The 19292-nt window shown below is 39.2% G+C and overlaps 1 protein-coding gene and 1 pseudogene across 2 annotated transcripts in view; one reads left to right on the forward strand and one right to left on the reverse strand.

Annotated features, from left to right (window-relative positions):
- On the reverse strand, window positions 1–119 carry LOC111747438 (annotated as a pseudogene).
- An 11851-nt stretch (window positions 120–11970) lies between these two features.
- The window catches only part of ATP6V1C1 (ATPase H+ transporting V1 subunit C1), a 39477-nt gene continuing 32155 nt past the window's right edge, over window positions 11971–19292 (forward strand). The window contains exon 1 of one of the 2 annotated variants that reach the window (XM_011373256.2): window positions 11971–12177. The gene's annotated coding sequence lies outside the window, so the exon portion shown is untranslated. The remainder of the gene's footprint in view (window positions 12178–19292) is intronic. The other variant, XM_023538413.1, reaches the window with a different exon arrangement.

The following is a 19292-nucleotide window of genomic DNA, read 5'->3' on the forward strand; positions in this document are numbered from 1 at the left end:
CACCTACAGAACCTGGTCTTCCTAGGTGGTCTCCCATCCAAGTACTAACCAGGCCCGACCCTGCTTAGCTTCCGAGATCAGAGGGGATCGGGCTTGTTTACGGTAGCATGGCTGTCGACTCCAGGGATGATTCTAAAGGACAAAGACCCTTAAGGTCCTTCCTCCTCCACACTTGCTGAGTCTGAAGTTTTACTTTCTCAGGTGCTGGGTTGTTGTTCTCTCTCTATCACCACAAAAATCGGTGTGTCTCATTCCAGTAGCTATACTTCCATATTTTCTCAATCATTCCCTATTTTCACCCAGACCTTTCATCAGGAAAAGCCATGCACAAGGGAGAAGACAATTTTTGAAATTTACAGTACCTTATTATGTCTCCACTTTGGCCCTATGGTCCACTGCAGGGAGACTTGGCAAGTAGCACATTCGACAAAGTGGTCATTATCCTTATGATCCCTACAACTGTTGTTTGATAGGAGATGGGACCTTCTGCCTACCGAGGACAAATATTAGTACTTGTCATTATAAGGAGCAAACTTGAGGGTGACTGCCAGAATGGTGAAGAAATGCCACTGCCTGGAGGAGAGTTAGCAGCATAGTAAGCATGGGCCCATTTAGAGCCTTTGAGACAACATGAACAGCAACCACCTCCCCAATTCTTCTTTATTAACAGACAATAAAGCAGAGGGCCATTGATTGTTCAGCAGACCATACAATTTAGCCTACAACTAATTCCCAAGGAGCATACAATTTGGCTTACTATCAATTTCTAAAATGTTTGAACTTCTTGCAAATTCCATGAGTTGGCCCATGAGATTTTCTCTTACAGACAGCTGTGTCTCTTATGTATCCCATATTGTCACTAAGAGATCAAGAACTGGGAAGGGTTTGAGAGTTTACTCTGTAAGTTAGCCTGGCTTGTTACAGTTTCATGGATACCGGTAGCTGACACAGGACTCCTGGGCCAGAGACAGAGTACTTTTACTCACAGCACAGCAAGCAATATGAGCACCTGCATATTTGCATTAGATTTCCCTTCCCCCAGTTTCCTACAATAGTCACATTAGTAAATATATTCAATCGAATACTAAGGGCTGAGATAGAAATATTCAAAAGGTCCTTAGAATGAGTGTTCATTAGTTTTGTTGATAATTTTTTAAATACTTCCCTCAGTAAATCAATTCTTTTGAAAGATGTTTGTTTGTAAATTGAGAAATTAGGTTTAACAATAAAATAGGAGACTAAAGAGAAGATGTTTATAATTATTAAGTATGTCAGGGGTGTTTTGCATATTTTTGCTTTTTTTTTCTTTTGCTTAACTGATTATTTTACTATAACCTCTGAATGCTAACTTCCTGTGCTATTGATTTTAGGCTATTTGTGTTAATAAGATGAAAATTAAATAGATTTTGTCCATAAACAACCACTTCTTAGTACAGAACAGTAGTTGTTCAAAATCTTTCTTGCTGTCTCATTTAAAGCTGCATTGAGCAAATTAGAAAGTAATAATAGCTCTAGTGAGGAAAATGGTGTAGATGATAGAGGCTTCGTTCATCCCTCTTGTGACTGCACCAAAGTTGTGATGGAAACATGGAGCAAACAACACGCAGAGTTGCCTGGGGTCTAGATGAACAGAAGCCCTACAACTAGGGAGAGAAATAAGAAGTCACCCTGCAATGGTAGAAGGTAGGAGGGGGCAAAGATGCGAGACTTCCTGGTCCTGAGTGGCTGAGTGGGACAGAGGCAACACCAGTGGCAGCCAGCAGATGCAGATGTCTCTTAAAGGTACTAGGTCAGTGATTGAACTTTTGTGGTGACAAACCTGCTCACTCGAAGCTCCAGCACTGGGTTGGCTGTTGGGAGTGGGCGGACACCATGGACTTATAAGGGGACACTGAGTTGTTGGAATGAGGGCCAGAGGCAAGGCTCTCTCTCAGGTGGAAGTGCCGGTGGTATCCATTGTTCCTCTGTTGAGCCTGCCCCATTCCCAGTGTGCGGACACAGTGCCGCCATACCTGAGACATCATCAAACTGGATAACTAACTAGAGGTCGCTCTGCCCAGAGGATTCCCTGAAACTTTGCCTCTCTCAACTTGTGGCCCCACCCAACCCATATCCAGCTGTGTCCTCAGTGAGTCTAGTGCTCCTTGCTGAGCAGCTCCAAGACCCACATTGGTGGCTGCTGGCCTCGGTTTCTGGTGTGGCCTCTCGAGGCAACTATAAGCACAGCATCTGTGGATTGCTTGCTGAATCTTAACAGGTGGACCTGGAGGAGCACAGGCTGGGGCTAAACTTGGCCTGCAGCTGAACCCCTCTCAGGATTGTGCCACTGGACACCTACTACACAAAGCCACACTAATAAGATGGGGACACTTAAGAGCTTTGCTTAGTACATAGAAACAGACACAGAAAGGCAGCCAAAATGGGTATACAAAGAAGCAGAAACCATATGAGAGAACAGAACAGAGATGCAGGAATAATGAAGTCAAGCAATCTCACAGATGCAGAGTTCAAAACAGTGGTTATAAAGATGCTCAATAAACTTAGGGGAAGTGTAGGTGAGCTCAGTGAGAACTTTAACAAAGAGATATAAAACATAAAAATGGAAATGGAAACCAGTCAGAAATGAAGAACACATTATTTGAGATGAAGAGTATATTAGAGGGAATCAACAAAGTGATTGAAGAAGAGTATCGAACCACTAATATAGAAAATGGAGAACCCAATCAGAATGGCAAGAAAAAAGAAGCCAAGACTATAATAATAACTTAAAAAGCCTATGGAACAAAATTAAATGTAAAAACATCTGTGTCGTAGAAGTTGAAAAGCTGTTTGAAGAAATAATGATGGAAAACTTCCCTAACCTGGTGAAGAAAATAGACATATAACCCCAGGAAGCTCTGAGAGTCCCAAACAAAATGAACCCAAAGAGGCCCACATCAAGATACATCATGATTAAAATGCCAAAGGTTAAATACAAAGAGAGAATCTTAAGAGCAGCAAGAGAAAAGCAGTTAGTTACCTACAAGGGAGCACGCATAAGACTGGCAGCTGGTTTTTCCAAAAGAAACTATGCAAGACAGAAGGGCTTGGCACAAAATATTAAATGAGAGGAAAACTCAGGATCTACAACCAAGAATATTTTATCCAGCAAAGCTGTCGTTTAGAGTTGAAGGACAGATAAAGAGATTCCCAGACAAAAATAATCTAAAGGAATTTATCATCACCAAGCCAATATTACAAGAAATGTTGGAGAGACTTCTTTAAGAAAAAAAAACATGTATCTAAAACAGGAATAAAGAATGGTAATAACTACACACCTAACAACAAGCACCTCACATGGAAAAGAATTAAGTACTCCAACCAAAAGATAGAGAAGTTGAATGAATAAGAAAACAAGACCCATATATATATGTTGCCTATAAGAGACTCACTTCAGATTAAAATACTCACACAGACTAAAAAGAAGGGGATGGAAAAAAGATATTGCCTTGATGGACCTAGAGGGCATTGCGCTGAAAGAAGTAAGTCAGATGGACAAATACCATATGATTTCACATACATGTGGAATCTAAAAAACAAAATCAACAACAACAGAAACAAATTCATTGATACAGAGAATATTTTGAGGGCTACTAGATGCGGGGTGGGTTGGGAGGATGGTGAAAGGGCAAAGGGATTAAGAAGTACAAATGGATAGTTACAAAATAGACATGTGATATAAAGTGTAGCATAAGGAAAATAGTTAACAATGTTGTAATAAATGTGTAAGGAGGAAGAGGGGTACTAGATTTAGTGGGGTGACCACTTTGTGAGTTATATAGATCTCTAATGATTATGCTGTACAACTGAAGCTAATATATTATTATATGCCAAGTATAATTGAAAAAAAAACTCATTGAACTGTACAATGTAAATATGAGCAACTAATAGTCTATTATATTTCAATAAAGTCATAAAAAATGAAAGTAATAATAAAGGTAAAAAAATCTTGAAATGAGGGTGGAAGGGCTGAACTACTTAAAAAAATATTTTATCTTCTATTTCTATAAACATTTGCTGCTCCCAAGAAAGTTTCAAAATGTTTCTAAGGAGATAATGACAAAGATGATAATTTCTATTAGTTTAGGGACCAAGAATACAGAAAACAGAAGAAAGGAACTGACAGGTTTAATTACTCAGATAACCTCTTCCCTTCCTCCTCTGTCATAAAGTATTTGAAAATCTGGCCTATCCTTTAGTTGTGAAAGCTATTTTGTTATCACCTATTGAATGCTTACTATGTACAATACATACTTAAAACTCTGAGTAAAAAGTGATCTTGGTAAGGTTGATAAAATGTAAGTAAAATTAGCTAAATGCCATAAGAGTACAATGAGACAGTGCAAGGAGAGGCTTTATGCTATGGAGGTTAAGAGTATGGACCCAGAAGCCAGACAGGACTGGGTTCAGAACTCAGATCTGCCAATTACTAATTAGTTAAATTACATAATCACCCTGTGTTTGAGTTTCCTCATATGCAAATGAGAATAATAATAATACCTGTCTCAAAGGGTTATGAGGATTAAATGATTTATTATATGCAAAGCCCATAGAACAATGCTGGGCACAAAGCTAAGTGCTCTAGAAGTCCAGTTGTTATTGTTGCTGTTATATGTAATTATGATGATCAGAAAAAGATTTATGAGTGGGGAGGCATTAGTAGTGACCCTGGTCAAAACAGGGAATGGAATTAAGATGGTGGAGACACTCCATAGTTGACAGTGAGGCACTAAGAAGACAGATGTCTTTGACTCCTGTTCTGGGGAAGGTTAGACACAGACACTCTTGACCTGCTGCCCTGAGCCTATGGCACAGGTTGCATATGTGCATGCATCTGAATAGAAATATTCTCAAAGGATGTACCCAAGTGATTTTTCCTGAGTCATGGAATAATGGATAATGTTTATTTTCTTCTTTTTGTTTATCTATACTTTCTAATTATTAAGTAATACATATTGTTGTAATAGGAACATGTTTTTTAAAAGCCATTATTCATTAAATACTTAGCATTTATTGATAAAAAATTTTTGTTTCTATTCTTCTCAAGCAAGGGGCATGATATGTAGAAATTTGTGATTGTGATGAGTCAGAAATCCACTATACACCTAGTATATAGGCACCAATCTCTGAGCTAGTGAGTGAACCTAGCTAACATTTCAAGGTGGCAATGTGACCATAATTTATTACACAATTCCATGTAACCCTTAGCACAATACAGGTAAATATTATTATTTCAATTTTAAAAATGAAAAACTGAGAGTATCATATACTATGTTGTTAATCAAGAATTTGGGAAGTTCTGGTCAAGATGGCAGAGTAGGTAACACTGTGCTTGCCTCCCTCTCACTACCACATTAAAATTATAACTAAACTATAGAACCATCATTGAGAATCACTTGAAGTCTAGTTGAACAGAAGTTCTATAACTAAGGATACACAGAAGAAGACACATTGAGACTGATAGGAAGAGTGGTCCCATCCCCACAAGTGATGGTTAAAAATCAGGAGCAATATCTCAGCTGTGGAGGTCTCAGTTCCATACCAGGCTCCCCAGCCCATGGTTCCAGTGCCAGGAAGAGAAGTCCCCATAACTTCTGGCTGTGACAACCAGCAGTGATTGTGGCTGAATGAGACTGTGAGCAGCTGGAGTACCAGGCATTCCTCTTAAAGGGCCTGTGCATGGATTTACTGATGGACTCACTTGCTCTGGGTTCCAGCTCTGGGACAGCAGCATGAAAGGCTCCAGGGGCATATGAAAGGAACTTAATTGTCTGCTTTAGAGCAAGGGCCGAAGGGGAGCTTCCTTCCAGACAGAAGTGCTGACAAAAGTCATTGTTCTTTTGTTGATGCCCGCCCCCCGGGGTATGCAGATGCAGGTGGGCACCAAGTCTGAGTTTCCATCAACTTGGCGCTCTACACTGGTGATTCCCTGAGACCCCATCCCACCCAACTTGCTGGCTTACTGAAGCCGCTTCCAGGGGCTTTCCCATACAATTGGCCTGTCATGGCTCATGCTGTGGACTTTCGTGAAATCTCTCAAAGGTTCACAAAATCCAAACAAATAGCATCTGGTCTCAGCATGCCTCATACCTCTTGCTAAGCAGCCCCAAGCTCAGCACTAATATCAGCCAGCCACAGTTCACAGCTTAGCAACTCTCAGGCACCTCTGAGCCCGGCACTTTGTAGCTCACTTTGTAATTCATACCAGTGGTCCTGGGCAGAACACAGGCAATGGGTGACCTTGGCCTGCAACAGAGTCCCTCCCAAGAAGCCCCAGAACCAACACATCTGGTGGCCAGCTTCAGATCATACCAGAGAACCACCCACACCTCCACAAAAGACACACCCAAAGGGCAGACTCAGCAGGCACCAGAACCTCACTAAAGTGGATCTTCTTCCATTGGGTTAGCTCCTGCACAACAGCTTCTCCACTGTAGTCACAGCCAGTCCTCACAACCAACCAGCCTGGGAGTCAATCCCTCTCACTGATGTGCAAACAGCAACAAAGGCTCAACTACAACAGGATGGCACACACAACCCATACAAAGGACATACCTGGAGCACATGGCTCAGGTAACCAGGAAGACTGTGACACTGGGCCCCACAGGACACCTACTACATAAGGCCACTCTACAAAGACCAGGAGACATAGCAGCTTTACCTAATACATAGAAACAAACACAGGAAGGCAGCCAAAATGGGGAGACAAAGACACATGTTCCAAATGAAATAACAGAATAAAGCTCCAGAAAAAGAACTAAACAAAATGGAGATGAGCAATCTGCCAGACGCAGAGTTCAAAACACTAGTTATAAGGATGTTCAATGAACTTAGGGAAAGGATAGATAAATCCAGTGAGAACTTCAACAAAGAGATAGGAAACATAGAAACAGAGATTGAAAACATAAAAAAGAATCACTTATAAATGAAAAATGCAATAACTGAAATAAAGAATACATTGGGAGGAATTGACAGTAGGTTAGATTTAAAGCAGAGGACCGAATCAGTGATTTGGAAGATAAGGTAATAGAAAACACCCCATTGGAATAACGAAAAGGAAAAAAATTTGTTTAAATGAAGATAATTAAGGGGTCTCTGAGACAACATCAAGCATGCCAACATTCTCATCATAAGGGTACCAGAAAGACATGAAAGCAAGGAATTGAAAACCTATTTTAAGAAATAATGAAGGAAAACTTCCCTAGCCTGGCAAAAGAAATAGACATATATGCCCAGAAAGTGTAGAGTTTCAAGCAAGACAAGCCCAAAGAGGCCCACACCAAGACACATCATAATTAAAATGCCAAAAGTTAAAGACAAAGAGAGAATCTTAAAATCAACAAGAGAAAAGCAGTTAGTTATTTACAAGAGAGTTCCCATTAGACTAAACTGATTTCTCAACAGAAACTTTGCAGGCTAGAAGGGGTGGCATGAAATATTGAAAGTGATAAAAATCAAGGACCTACAACCAAGATTACTCTACCCAGCAAAGCTATCATTTAGAATCTAACTGACAGATTAAGAGCTTCCCAGACAAGAAAAAGTTAAAGGAGTTCATTACCACCAAATCAGTATTATAAGAAATGTTAAAGAGACCTATTTAAGAAAAAGTAGGGGAATAAAAGATAAAAAATATGAATATTAAAATGGCAACAACTACATATCTATCAACAATTACTTTAATTTATTTATAAATGAATTAAATTCTCCAGTTAAAAGACAGGGTGGTCGAATGAATAAGAAAACAAAACCCTTACATATGCTGCCTAAAAGAGACTCACTTCGGATTCAAAGACACAAACGGACTGAAAGTAAAGGGATGGAAAAAGTTATTTCATGAAAATAAAAACAAACAAAAAGGCCGGGGTAGCATACTTCTACCAGACAAATAGACTTTGAAACAAAGGCACTAACAAGAGACAAAGAAGGACCTAGTAATCCCACTTCTGGGTATTTATCTGAAGAAACCCAAAACACTACTTCTGAGAGAACATATGTGAATCCATATGTTCATTGCAGCATTATTCACAATGACCAAGATGTGGAAGAAAGCTGGGTGTGGAATCAATGGGTGAATGGAGAAAGAAGAGGTGGTACATATATACAATGGAATACTACTCAGCCATAAAAAGAATGAAATATTGCCACCTGCAACAACATGGATGAACCTAGAGGGTAGTATGCTAAGTGAAATAAGTCCGTGAGAGAAAGACAAAGACCATATGATCTTACTTATTTATGAAATCTAGAGAACAAGAAACACAAACAAACAAAACAGAAATAAGCTGATAGATACAGAGAGCGCTTTGATGGTTGCCAGATTGTGGGGGGAGGAGTATGGGGGATGGGTGAAGTGGGAGAGGATTAAGCGGTACAAATTGGTAGTTATAAAATAGTTGTGGGAATGCAGAATATAGCATAAGGACTATAGAGAGTAGTATTGTCATAACAATGTATGGTGTCAGATGGGTACCGAACTTATTAGGGTGATCACTTCGTAAGTTATGTAAATGTCTAATCACTGTGTTGTACAACTGAAACTATAATTGAAAAAATCCTTGAAAAATAAAGAAAAGTGGTAGTGTCTTGAATGTTAGTTATAATGTAGAATCTGAAATCATATCAATAAAATTTTTGATCTGTTATGTTGAAAGAAAAAGAATTTGGAAATGTGAGAATATCATGGGTCTAGTCCTAGGGTTCTCAGTCTCAGCACTACTGACACATTGAATCAGATAATTCTTTGTTGTGGAGTTGTCCTGTGCATTGTAGGATGTTTAGCAGCATCCCTGGTTTCTACTCATTGGATGACAGTAGCATCCCTCTACCCTCGGTTGTGACAAGAAAAATGTCTCCAGATATTGCCAATGTCTTCTGGTTGAGAACCACTGGACTGATGTATTCTATTCATTAACTTGAACATTAAACTCTAAAAATTCAAGGTATAAACCTCAAGTCATTTTCAACACTTGATTTCCATAGGGGGCTTAGTGCCTCAACTAAATCTAATGAATGCTGTTGAAAATGCTGCTGATGAAAACAGACATTATGATGTAATGAACATACTTTGCATAAACATTTTCTTATCTTTTCCATTATTTCCACCTGAATGTGGATCTCATGGAATGAGCCTTTTAAGGCTTCTCACCCATACTGCCAAATTGCTGACCATAAAAATTGCGCCATATTACATTTCCACAATAGTGCAAGACTCTATCTTATCATACCCTCACCAGCATTGGTTATTATGTATATATTTCTATCTTTGCTAATATAATCTATATTTATTTAAATAATATGACCTTCTTGAGGGAAAGTTAAAGGTAATGCAATATGTCACATAGGGTAAACTAACATTTTATATATTATTTATTTTATATTTATATTGTCTTATATTTTTGAGCACAAGTAAGAGTGAACATTTCCTCATGTTTTAGCCAGTGGTATTTCTTCATTTCTCAATCATTTGTACTTTTTGCTCATTTGTGCATTGGGGGTCTTATCAGTTGTTCTTATCAATTCGTCTGAGCTCTTTATGTTATATAACCTGGATAGCATAAATTTCTATCCCTTCAAAAAGCTCATATAAAGCATCTGAGCTTAGACTTTATTAAAATTTTGGGTAGATGGCAAAGGACTTACCTCACAACAACTGAAACAAATCTCTAAGAGTTCTAAACACTCCTATTTTTATAAGACTTTTATTATGTCACTTTCTTCTTTCTCTTCTCTCCTGCCTTCACTCCCCTCCCCCACATTTTCTGTTTCTTTCCAATTTCTATGGGAAACTAGTTTAGTTATGTCTTTGGTCCTTTGGCTCCATTTACCCAAGCTCTCAGTTTATCATTCACTTCGCTAGTTTATCAAGGTACTTTCTTAAACAAGGACATTTCCTTTTCTAAGGGGAATACTAGTATCTACTTTCAAGATAGTTTTAATACTGTAGAAGTGAAAAATGATTTTGATTCCTATTGTGCTATTAGTTTCAAATACTTTCCCCACTTTAACTAAAACAGTCATGTTTCTTCCTTGAAAAAATAAATCTTGTTTATGCATTTTTTCAATGCTTTAAGCTTAAAAAGTGCTTTCAGATAGGGAGTATTTAGATTGTTGGAAATAGAGGAAAAGGTGTGGCATGCCTATCATGTACACTTAGATACCTAGTATGCTCTTAAGCATAGTATAGAAAAGTGAGCTTCCTTTCTCTTTGTAAAAAATTTCTATTAGAAGCCATTAGAAAGCAATCATGCCCTGCTTATAATAAACATGTTTGATAGATTTTTAAAAGATATATACTCAGCTTAATAATAGCTAGAGCTAGCAATTATTGAGCAATACATTATACTGCCTCTTAGGTATAACATGGTGTTTAAAATATTGGAAAGTGTCAGGACATCAGGAGTAAATGCACTTGAGTTTAAAAATTAATAAACTGAGATGAGGATTGTTTCAGGCCCATGCACAAGCATAAAGAAACCAAAGATTTCAAATGCAGACCCTAAAATTGCAGTCTCCAAAGCAGTTACCACTGGCCTCCTGTGGGTGTTTAAATTTTAATTAAAGTGAAATAAAATTTAAAATTCGTTCTTCAGTCACACTAGTCATATTTCAAGTACCCAATAGCCATACAAGGCTAGCGGGTACCATATGGACAGAAGAGGATAACATTTCCATCATCAAAGAAAGTTTAATTGGATAGTACAGATCTAACAAAATATTGCCTTTAGGCTCATTTTGTGATGCCAGATAAAGCCTTTGGAATTCATGACAAGTTTCCAAAGCTGAGTTATAGAACTGGTTGTCGAAATTGCCTGAACTTCGTTCAAAATTTGTGAGAAGCATCAGGTTGGGGATAATTTGTTTGGTTGTTACTTTCTGTCCAACCTGATACTGACACTCTAAGAAATTCTATGGTGAATTTCTGCAGGGACACAACGACAGAAAAGGTCGGAAAATCTGGGTCCTATAATATATGGTAATAATGGCGACGATTTACTGATTGTTTCCTATGTGCCAGACACTGTGCTAAAGGCATACTTTATTTAATCCTTATAACAACTCTATAAGCATGCATTACCACCATTTTACAGGTGAAGAGGCTCAAGTTCAGAGGCCCGAAGTCACACAACTAGTCAGTAGTGGAGCCAGGATTTAAAACCAGGTATATCTATTCCCTTGCACTAAACTCTGACCTCTGGTTCTTCATTTTCCTCATTTGTGAATCTAAAAGGACTAACTTAGAAAATCATAAAGTTCTCTACCATTTGTAAAACTACGTTATAAATTAGAATACCACCAAACTTCTCAAACCAATAAAATACGAAGGGTTCAGAGGAGCGCCTTGCTACCCACCTCCCCAAAGATATGCTTTCTCCCATCCTTGCCTTTGTCCTGAAACCTCACTTGATTTACCATTCTGTGGTTTCAATTATTTATGTTTGCGGCACGCCACACATTCCCCTGAACGAGATAACACAACTAGATAATATGTGCAAGGAGTAACTGGTTCTGGTATATAATCCTAAAATATTAGCACAATGCTTAGTGCACAGTAAATGCTCCATGAACATTTATGGAATTAACTTGAAGTGAACTGGAAAGGAAATGTGATTCAGCTGAAGTGAACTAGTAAGGCTATTACGCAGAAAACGGGGTTATCCGAACAAAACCCCCAGTGGAGTAGCCTGTGTAGGGCCTGGATACAAGTTCTGACCTGCAGAAACCTGAAGAAGTGGGATAACGTCAGGGATCGTGGGGGTGACGTTCACAGGGCGCGGACAAGACTCCGCCCGGACACCGGCAGAAGCGGGAATCCCCACCCACTGCGTAATGGCAGGCGCCAGCCCCGACTCCGGGGTCTCCTTGGATCCCCGGGAGCCACTCAGCCCCTCCCTCTTCGGAGGGCAAGACAGAGACTGCGGCTGCGCAGTGGCGCGCGCGTAGGCGGAGCAGCGCGCGACCCGGTCAGCTGACTGCTTGGGTTGGCACGTGACTTGCTCCGTCCGCCCTGGGGTCGTGGAAACCGTGAAGCCGGAGCTTAGGTCGCGGAGGGATGGAGCGCTGAGCCGTTAACGTCTGCCAGGCTGTCCGCCTCCGTACCTATTACTGCTGTCATTTCCTCGTTTGACACCTTCCAGGGTCAGTGAGCGATGGTTACCTCGAATGGGGAGACCGGGCCTGGCAGAAGCTTGCGCTGCTGTCGCCTCTTGGAAGGGATGGGGGCGGACGCGGGTGCCGAGGCTGTGGCGTTGGAGCTGGTTGGGTGGCTGTGTCTAACTTTTTGGCACCGATTCTTCGCAACCTTGGGCCTAGGGTCCGTCTCAAGAAGAAGGAAAGGAGGTAAAAGAGAGAAAGGGCCCCAGGGGGTGCTCAGTGGCAGAGGCAGAAAGAAGAAACACGGCGGGTCTGGGACATTTCTTCTTCAGTGAGGGCGGGGGTAACAGAATGCACGCCCCCTGGATCGAAGGGGACGAAAGATGATAGAATGGCCCAGGCGAGGACCTGAGGTGGTGTGCGTGAGGTCACAGCGAGCGTACGAGCCTTCACCGGATGTACGCGCTTGAGTGTAGGGGATGGAGGTCTTAAGGGGCTAGGAGACCCGCCCTGCAGGCAGGGGGCCCTCACAGAGGACGCTGGATCCTTGTAGGCAGGGGAAGAACAAGAATCCAGAGACTTCAAACCATTTTTTTTTTTTTTTTTTATTAAACTGGGAGAAGAGTAGGCAAGAAACCCCTGAAAAGGAACTTGAGGGATGGAGTCACATAAGGCAAATTGAATCACCAGAGAAGCAGAGGAGAAAAGGGAAGCTAATATTCTCTTCAGAGGAAAAGTCTGATATCTTAGGGAAAAAAAATTTAAACATTTCAGTGAGTGCTAAATACTTAGCACTGTTCTGGGAGTGAAGGAATGGGGTGTAAACAGTCCAGCCTTAGGAGTTTGCACCCTTGTTGGGGATAAGTCACACACACATGACACATTGAGGTACTATGAGGTTATATGTAATTATCAAAAAGAATGCTAAGTGCTTTGGAATTGTGGAGCAGCTACAGATGTGTGAACTGGCACTGTCAGGAAATATCCTGGAGGAAAGATAACTGGAGTTGGGTTGTGGCAAGCCAGTGGGATTTAAACAGGTATAGAGAAATGGGAGAGAACTTCCTAGGCAGAAATAGCCACAGAATTTGAAGGCCTGATGATGAGGAAAAAGAGTGCCTTCAGGGGAGCCAAAAATCCAGGGTTGTGGTGGATTTAAAGTTGGGGTCAGGTAATGAAGACTTTTGAATGATACTTATTTACCTACTCATTCAACTAATATATGTATTAAACTATGCACTAGGTACTATGCTGGTGCTAGGGTTTAGAAAATGGGCAGGGTCTCTCTCATAGCATCAAGCAGAGGAGATGGATTTTAATAAATGATTGTGCAAGTGTGAAATTTGCTTGAGGGAATAACAGAGTGGTGTGAAATAGTTCATAAAGGGCGTGACCTTTAAAGAAGGTTCAAAGAAGGCTTTTGGGAGGATATGTCTTTTGAACTGACATCTGAAAAGTTTGTGAAAGTGTAAGTGAAAACACTCCAGGCTGAGGGAACAGCATATGTCAATGCCCTGAGATGTGAGGAGGAATAAAGCTTTTGAGAAGTTGTGAGAGGACTAGCATGGCTGAATCAGGATGGAGCTATGTGAGAGAGGCAGGTGGGGGAAGCATGGGGTCAGGCCCAGCAGGCCTTTTCCTAAAAGCAGAGGGAAGCCAGTGAAGGTTATAGGCAGTGGAATGAGTCAGGTCGGTTTGAAAAGAAAATTTTGTTGAGAACATGGAGGATGCAAAAGTGAATGAGAGGAGATTGCCTCAGGAGGACATTGTTGTGGTGCCATCATTTATTCATTGGACAGATATCTGAGCGCTTGTTAGTCACAGGCACTATCCTAGATGTTGGGGATATAAAGAGTTAAGAGTAGTATTTTAATAAACTAACGTGTAGAGTATATGTAGTCACTAGCTGTGTCCTTGGGCAAGTAATTTCCTTAACTATTCTCTCATCTGCAAGTGGGGGTGGTGATAACATCTTTGAAGGAATTAAATATAAAATTACTTAGCATATTAAAGTGCTTATTACATGGTCCATATTCAATAAGTGGTTGTCATTACCAGTAAATCTCAAACTTGCTAGAGTGATGAATTGAGGAAAACTAACGTGTTTCGTCTTTAACTTGGTGAATTTCAGGCTAGAATACATTGTGGTAGAGATATCAGCACCTTCTAGTTAACACTGTATCGTGGTCCAGTCACTTTTCTAAAATATCAACCTGAAAGAAAAGGGAAGTAACCTTCTGGGAGCCATGAGTGTAGATTCAGGGAATCCCCTGGCATGGAAGGAATTGTTTGCTCCTTGGGTCACTGCAGAGTTGCCTGTGGCAGTGAGGAAGTCTTTGGGACTCAGAAAGTTTTGGTGTTTACTTTCAGTAATAGATGTATAGTGCTCGCCTTGCCGTGTCTACCAGTTCAGCTAGCTACCACAAATTACCAAAATTTACAGCATTTAAAATCCTGTGTTTTCTGTCCTTCATAAATTAAAATTGTGTATTTCTTCAGCAAAGCAAGAGTTTATCCAGATTTTATTTTGCTCTGTACTTGATTTCATATATCAGATTGCTTTTCACTTTTTAAGTTTGTAAGTTTCCATAGAAAGTATGTAAAAAGTGAGTTGATATATTTACAGTTTCTAAACTCCATACAACAAAAATCATTTCTATATTGTAGGACTAGCAATAGTGTGTGATTCTTGTTATTGGTGATATGACATTTAAACATCTTATTAAAGAATATTTGCCATTTCTTGTATCGTTCTCTATGTAATCACTGTATAACTCACTATATAATCATGGATATGTCTGTTTCAGTACAGTGGTTCTGAAACCTGACTGATCATCTGAATTACCTGAGGACTTAATGAAAAAATATTAAAAAAAAAGTCTCGGTCTCACTCAGTATAGATTCATGGAATAAAGGAGCAGAAAAGATCCTGAATATCATAATCCAGTTCTCTCATTTTACAAATAAAATTTATGCAGACAGTGTTATGCAGAACTGAGATTAGATTCCAAGTCTTCATATTCTCGTGCAGTGCTCTGGTCATTACATTGTGCTTCCTGTAGTTGACACTTGGTTTTTCTCTGGCTGTAGTTCCCAATGAGATAAAAAGGCTGTTACCAACCTTGATCTCACACTTGACACAGCTACCACTAATCACCTTTGCCCTTCTCTTTTGTGTTATCTCCAGGGTTCTATGTTACTATGCCATTTAATGGTCTCTAAAGTTTTCAGTGTTTTCAAGTGTGAGCATTCTACTCTACTTTTTTTAAAAGTTTCTTTTTTTGAGGTGGGGATTACATGTAGTAATTTGTTATTTAAAAATTAAACAAATATACAGAAAGAATGAAAACATTCATAATCCACTCCCAGAAGATAATCTAACATTTTTAAAAATAATTTAATGTTTATACCTATACATATCCTTGATTCCTTTCTTAAAGTTGGAAAAGCTGAACCAAAAAATGTGCCCATTTTTATTGCTCTTGATAAATACTGACAAACTGCCTTTCAGTTTGTCAGTATTTATCAAGTCCCCTGCCCTTTTTTAATCACAAAATTTTTTCGGAGTTCTCATGCGATGTTTAGATTGAGGACATATTAATGATGGCAAGTTATTATTTCTTTATTAATGCTTTTAAGTGAATTTATATTTTATCACCATGATAATATGCCATACATTTGTGAATTAATGACATGTGGAACATTTATTTAAGCTGCATCTCTTTTTATTTTGTTTCCTTTTTTTCCCGTCTTTATTGAAATATAATAGACAACTAGTTGCCTGCATTTACGTTGTACAATTCAATGAGTGTTTTTTTCAGTTATAGTTGGGATACAACACACCAGCCTCAGCTGTACAGCATATAGATCAGAGATCCACACAACTTGCAAAGCACTCACCCACCAAATCTAGGACCCCTTCTCCCCCTGCCTCATATTTATTCCAACATTATTAACCATCTTCCCCATGCTATACTCTACATCCCCATGTCTGCTTTGCAACCATCCACCTGCACCTCTCAATCCCTTTGCCCTCTTACCCCCGTCAAGTCCTCCCATCTAGTATCCCTCAAAATATTCTCTGTACCTATGAATTTATTTCCACCTTTGTGGTTGTTGTTGATTTTGTTCTTTAGATTTCACATGTACATTAAATCATGTGATATTTGTTTTTCTCCGACCCATTTCATTTAATACAATACCCTCTAGGTCCATCAAGGCAATATTTTTTCCCATCACTTTCCTTTCAGTCTGTGTGTGTCTTTTAATCTGAGTCTCTTGTAGGCAGCATATGTAGGGATCTTGTTCTCTTATCCATTCAGTCACTCTATCTTTTGGTTGGAGCACTTAATTCTTTTCCATTTGAGGTACTTGTTGATAGGAATGTAGTTGTTACCATTCTTTATTCCTGTTTTAGATACATGTTTTTTCTTCTTAAAGAAGTCTCTCCAACGTTTCTTGTAATACTGGCTTGGCGATGATAAATTCCTTTAGCTTATTTTTGTCTGGGAATCTCTATCTGTCCTTCAACTCTAAATGACAGCTTTGCTGGATAAAATATTCTTGGTTGTAGATCCTGGGTTTTCCTCTCATTTAATATTTTGTGCCAAGCCCTTCTGTCTTGCATAGTTTCTTTTGGAAAAACCAGCTGCCAGTCTTATGCGTGCTCCCTTGTAGGTAACTAACTGCTCTTCTCTTGCTGCTTTTGAGAGTCTCTCTTTGTATTTAACCTTTGGTATTTTAATTATGATGTGTCTTGGTGTGGGCCTCTTTGGGTCCCTGGTTTTTGGGACTCTCAGAGCTTCCTGGGGTTTTATGTCTATTTCCTTCACCAGGTTGGGGACGTTTTCCATCATTTCTTCAAATAGCTGTTCAGCATCTTGTTTTCCTTTGAATACCCTGATGATATTTTTACCTTTAATAGTGTTATATAGGCTTTTTAAGTTATTATTATAGTCTTGGCTTTTTTTTCTCACCATTCTGATTGAGTGTCCTTGGCTTTCCCATCCTCTATATAGGTCATTTGATCCTCTTCTTTATTCACTTTGTTTATTCCATTTAACATACTTCTCATCTCAGATGTTCTATATTTCAGACTGGTTCCCTTTTATAATTTCCATTTCCATTTTTTATGTTTTTTTACCTCTTTGTTGAAGTTCTCACTGAATTCATCTACACTTCCCATAAGTTCATCGAGCATCTTTATAACCAGTGTTTTGAACTCTGCATCTGTGAGATTGCTTAACTCCATTATTTCTGGACCTCTGTTTTCTCATATGGTTTCTACTTGCTTTCCCACTGTAAACAACTAGAAAACTGGACAAAATATATGAAAAAACTGCTTCCAGATATTGAACAAGTGGTACAGGAACTGAGAGATAGGAAACAAATGATGTGAGCTCTGTAATCCCTCTGGCTTTCGGCCTGGAGTCACTCTCTGGACCGTGGTCTAAGAAGGGGAAACCAAGCAGAGCATGTTGGTCTTGCTAAGTTGAAGAGACTGGATTTGGGGAAGGCTTTACTGGCTGGAATTTACAGGTCAGATTGGCAGAGATGAGGGAGCTAGCAGAGGAAAAAACATATAGTCTCTGCAGAAGGACCAGTGAATAATCACTAGAGAGCTTTAAACTGAAAATTTCCAGGGCTCATGGGGCTGAGAGACATTTGAATACTTATTGAATACCTGGGACATTCAGTAGAATTCCCAGAAGGTCAGATCTTGGTAGTAGAGCTAAATTAGCCCTAGATGCAGCCTTACATATATCCAAACAAAGTTTAAAAACAAGCCTTGAATGGATTGTGTTGATCCTCAACTGACTTAACTACCTGTCAGAACAAAGTACAACATTCTTAAAAAGGGAGACAAAATCCTGTGATCAACAATGTAACATCGTGAACTATATATATGCTCAGTGCTTTAACGGAAAACATTAATCTAATGAGGAAAGAAATAGAAGGTTTAAAAAATAGGACTTACAACGTTGAAAAATAAAGTGAAAAATTCACTTCTGAGATGAATAGCAGAAAAGGTCAGCAAACTAAAAGATTACAGCAAGGGAGTATCCTCACTGAAGCAGAGAGAACAACTAAGAGAATGAATAGAAGCTCATTAATCTGCGGGACAATATCAGGTGGTTTAACATACGATTTGTGTCTCCAAAGAAGGGAAAGGGAAGCAGAAAAAAAAATGAAGAAAATAATGGATGAAACATTTCCAAATTTGATGAAAACTATGAAACACAGATTCAAGAAGCTCAGTCTATGCAGGATAAATCTTTGTGACCTTAGGGTAGGCACATCTTTTTTTGCCACACAGAAAGCATATATTACAAGAAAAAATTGATAGACGTCGGAATTGAAAACTTGACAGAAGTGTTGGTGAGCATGTGGAACAACCGAAACTCGCATACCTTGTTAATGGGAATGTAAAATGTTTTAACTACTTTAGAAAACAGTTTGGCAGCTAATTCAGTTAAATATATGCTGATCGGTCAATTCAGAAATTCCACTTCTAGGTGTTTGTCCAAGAGAAATGAAGATATTTTTACAAAAAACTTTGTGTAGGAATGTTCATAGCACCTTTGTTGCTAACGGCTTCAGATCATCCAAATGTAACCATCCAAGTGTCCATCAACAGGTAATGGATAAGCAAACTAGGACATTCATGTAATGAAATACTAAGCAATAAAACAGAATGAACTACTGATACATTCAACATGGACAGATGTCAAAGACTTGCTGAGCAAAAAAGAAGCTAGGTGCAAAAGAGTACATAATGTATGCTTCCATGAATTTGCAATGAAATTCTAGATCAGGCAGAAGTAATCTATGATGTGACAGGGCTGGCACTGACTGGGACTGGGTGTGAGGGAAGGCTTTGGGATGACAAAAATGTTCTTAATCTTGGTTTTGGTGGTGGATACACAGATGTGTATGTTTGTCATTAACTTGTGACACTGTACCCTTATAATGGGTGCATTTTATTGTATATAAATTATTTCAGTAAAAGTTGATTTTTGAAAAAGACGGGTGAAGTGAAGGGAGCTAAACAATTACAAGCTGGCTACTTTATATTATCTCATTTAATCCTCAGTTATTTATTCATTCAAGAATATTTAACAAATATTTTTTGAGGTTCTACGTACAAGCGTTTATACCAG

Source organism: Pteropus vampyrus, unplaced genomic scaffold (assembly GCF_000151845.1).
Source record: "Pteropus vampyrus isolate Shadow unplaced genomic scaffold, Pvam_2.0 Scaffold222, whole genome shotgun sequence".
NCBI lineage: Eukaryota > Metazoa > Chordata > Mammalia > Chiroptera > Pteropodidae > Pteropus > Pteropus vampyrus.